The following is a 4,225-nucleotide window of genomic DNA, read 5'->3' as shown; positions in this document are numbered from 1 at the left end:
TACTGGATTGCTGTAGATTGCTTTTATCATGTTTAGGTATGGGCCTTGAATTCCTGATCTTTCCAAGACTTTTATCATGAATGGGTGTTGGATCTTGTCAAATGCTTTTTCCGCATCTAAGGAGATGACCATGTGGTTTTTGTCTTTGAGTTTGTTTATATACTGGATTACGTTGATGGATTTCCGTATATTGAACCATCCCTGCATCCCTGGGATGAAACCTACTTGGTCAGGATGGATGATTGTTTTGATGTGTTCTTGGATTCGGTTAGCAAGAACTTTATTGAGGATTTTTGCATCAATATTCATAAGGGATATTGGTCTGAAGTTTTCTATCTTTGTTGGGTCTTTTTGTGGTTTAGGTATCAGAGTAATTGTGGCTTCATAGAATGAGTTGGGTAGAGTACCTTCTGTTTCTATTTTGTGGAATAGTTTGTGAAGAACTGGGATTAGATCTTCTTTGAAGGTCTGATAGAACTCTGCACTAAACCCATCTGGTCCTGGGCTTTTTTTAGTTGGGAGACTATTAATGACTGCTTCTATTTCTTTGGGGGATATAGGGCTGTTTAGATCATTAACCTGATCTTGATTCAACTTTGGTACCTGGTATCTGTCTAGGAACTTCTCCATTTCATCCAGGTTCTCCAGTTTTGTTGAGTATAGCCTTTGGTAGAAGGATCTGATGGTGTTTTGGATGTCTTCAGGATCTGTTGTTATGTCTCCTTTTTCATTTCTGATTTTGTTAATTAGGATGCTTTCCCTGTGCCCTCTAGTGAGTCTGGCTAAGGGTTTATCTATCTTGTTGATTTTCTCAAAGAACCAGCTCCTTGATTGGTTGATTCTTTGAATAGTTTTTCTTGTTTCCACTTGGTTGATTTCACCCCTGAGTTTGATTATTTCCTGCCGTCTACTCCTCTTGGGTGAATTTGCTTCCTTTTGTTCTAGTGCTTTTAGGTGTGTTGTCAAGCTGCTAATGTGTGCTCTCTCTAGTTTCCTTTTGGAGGCACTCAGAGCTATGAGTTTTCCTCTTAAAAATGCTTTCATTGCGTCCCATAAGTTTGGGTATGTTGTGGCTTCATTTTCATTGAACTCTAAAAAGTCCTTAAAAAAATATGGAACGCTTCACGAATTTGCGTGTCATCCTTGCGCAGGGGCCATGCTAATCTTCTCTGTATCGTTCCAATTTTAGTATATGTGCTGCCGAAGCGAGCACAGAAGAAGTAACTTTTAGTTTCCCACTTTAAAAATAGGAATATTTTTTCTATCAAATAATCTATAATAATGAAAGCAGATAAATATCTGAGAGGGCTTGGAAAACTGTTTACACAGAACAGAAAGATTTCTGTGAAGCAGTAATGATCTAAGCAGATATTCCCAAATACTCAACATGACCACCCAGTGAATTTGAATTAACCCTGTGATCCTTAAGAAGAATCCTGAGTTTTAAAATTTTTACAATTTTTTCCACCAGCACTTAGAAAAGTGCTTATGTTAGATAATCATAGTGATTTTTCTTTAACCTTTATAGTTGTGACTTTCTGGAGTTCAGAAAACTTTTCTTTGATAAAAGATTATATGTGCTCAAATTTTTACAAAGTAGTTTCATTCAATTATCTCAGCAGAAAAATCATGATTTTTGGAGTATACAAATTATGTGGTTATTAATATACACTTGAGAATCCTTTTAAAGGGCAAGCACAAGCTGGGAATAGTGGTTCAAGCCTGTAATTCTAGTATTCAGGAGGTAGAGGCAGTCAGATCTCTTTGAGTTTGAAACTAGCCTAATCTATAGAAAGTTCTAGGCCAGACAGAAACATACAGTGAGACCCTGTCTAAAGAAGTTGGACAAAATGGTTCACACCTTTAATCCCAGCACTCAAGAGGAAGAGGCGGGTAGGTCTCTGTTAGTTTGAGACCAGCTTGGTCTACATTGAAAGTTCCAGGACCACCAAGGTGACATAGAGAGACCCTGTCTCAAAAGCAAACAATAAAGAGCCCCAATAAAATATAGCTAAAGGGACAACTTTTTATCTTAAATGACATATACATCAATAGAAGTTTGTGTTAGGTTTGGCTCACAGCACCATGAATTAAGACAACACCTTCCTCCCAGAGAAGTTCTGGTGGGTGTTTGGTAAAGGAAAGGCTAGTCAGAGGTTGCCTCAAAAAACTTCCAAGTACTAAATATTCTTGGCACTTATCAGTTCTCAGCCGAAACCCTTTCTCAATTACTGTTTTCATCTCTCAGATTCTGACACTCAACTTTCCTAGTACCTGTATCCTTTCCCACAGTTACCTGCCCAGCCCTGTCTTGTTGCACTCTTCCTGCCAGACTCTTCATCCAACAGATCCAACGTCAAACTTGAAGATGTGGCTTCATCTTGGCATATACCTATTGTGTAAAGAAAAACAACCAAGGCAGGATCATAGGCATCTAATTCGTAGTTAAAACCCACTAATCCTTCCTGTCTTGTTGACAGACCTTTTCAACACCAAAGGAAGAAGTCATACGTGTTGATGTTTAAATAGACACGTGATCGATAAATAAAAATTATATTTATTTATAGCAATGGGTTTAGGTTGTGAGAATCAACAAAACAGTCTAACTACTGAATCCATAAAGGATAACCTTTGAAATGTACTTTCACCTTGTTAGGAAGCAGGAAGGTGAAAAGTATGATGGACAAGAATGAAATCTAACATCAATTATTACAGATTGTCAATGAGAAATTTCTTACACACAGATACACACACACACACATTGCACATGTCAGAGACTTATTTCATCTTTTAAAACACATCCATAAAAACTGTATGTGTGTTTGTAAAGTACTAAACAAACAAATTAAGGTAGCATTTTATGCTGCAAGCAAACACTCCAAATATTGTAGAAAAAAATTACAACTTAAAAAACTCGTAACAGATATGCCATTGATATTGGAAATCTACTACACTTGTTTTTCACATTAGGAACACTCCTTTATTTTAAAGACATACTTTATAAATAGTTTCTAGTTTGGTAGCAGGATGCCTCTGTTTGTCATGCAGCTATGCTTCTGAGAGATGCTCAGGGAATATCAAGGACCTTCTTAGATGCAAGACTTCATTTCATCAATCGTTCTACAAGCAAACTTCTAAATCTGTCTCCCAAGTCTTTAAACTCATGGACTTTTTTTTTTTTTTTTTTTGCTCTGTTTTTGGGACCTCTTGATTAAGCAAAAAATATTTTATCTATTTACATTTCCTGGGTTTCTGCTGTTTTTAAATACAGTTTCCTGTATATAGGTTGTGTTTTTACATTCCTGTAAATGGCCATTTTTGAAACAAAACAGCTTGCTTTTTTAATTAGCAAAATATTGTACGTTCAGTATAAATAATGCAACTATATCTAACATATAACATATGTCCTTCTATTTTTGCTTTGTATAGAAGTGAGAACCTGTTTCGCTCACTTCATATTCATCTTAAAGATTCAATGTCATATCAAAAAAGCTTATCTGCTTACTGTATTTTTTTTTAAAAAAAATGTACCGCCATGTGTAACTGACCTCTTAATTGACTTCTTTCATTATCTAAATCTATCCTAGAAAAAATAGTCAGAAAACAGAAAATAAGTTTGATATTAGTAAATAAGGGATTGAATAAGCCAATTAAGATACTATTCTTTAAAACCATGATGAAATTGCTTCTATGCTGAAACCTGGAAATAGAGGTATATTAAATTATATGTTTGTTTCCAAACCATGGCCATACAGATTTTTCTCCAAAATAAACTGGACCTTAATTTAAAAAAAAAAAAAAAAAGATGCTATTCTTAAAAACTGAATGTTCTCTGGTCATTAAGAATTTGTTGAAAATGATTTCACATGCATTTTGCTCACTTGTTGCTCTCTGTCTCTCTGTCTCTGTCTCTGTCTCTGTCTCTCTCTCTCTCTTCCTGTGTGAGGATGGAGGGGTAGGGGTATGTGCGCTTGTGTGTGCTTGGGTATGGGATCTTCTTGAATGTTGTTCCTAGATCACTGTTAGGTTAAGGGGTGTCCCTAGACCTCTCTGTCCTAGGGCTCGGGCCACTGGTGGAAGTGGGACATGGGAGTATTAAATGTGCTTAACCTATACCAGCACCGGGCGGGTGTCAGGCTATGTGAAACTGTTGGGCACTACTCTGGGGGTTGGGGAGCACAGTCTGAGGTCCCCTGGTACTGACAGAGTTGGCTCGGGGGTTCCG

The 4,225-nt window shown here is 36.9% G+C and overlaps 1 non-coding gene across 1 annotated transcript; it reads right to left on the bottom strand.

Moving 5' to 3' along the window:
* Window positions 1–1,106: 1,106 nt before the first annotated feature.
* On the bottom strand, window positions 1,107–1,213 carry LOC115032555 (U6 spliceosomal RNA). The gene has a single exon (XR_003838200.1). It is a non-coding gene; the product is annotated as a U6 spliceosomal RNA (small nuclear RNA).
* Between the last annotated feature and the right edge of the window lie 3,012 nt (window positions 1,214–4,225).

Source organism: Mus caroli, unplaced genomic scaffold (assembly GCF_978045245.1).
Source record: "Mus caroli unplaced genomic scaffold, Mus_caroli_1 scaffold_1, whole genome shotgun sequence".
Taxonomy (NCBI): Eukaryota; Metazoa; Chordata; class Mammalia; order Rodentia; family Muridae; genus Mus; species Mus caroli.
This window is presented reverse-complemented; position numbering and strand designations above follow the sequence as displayed.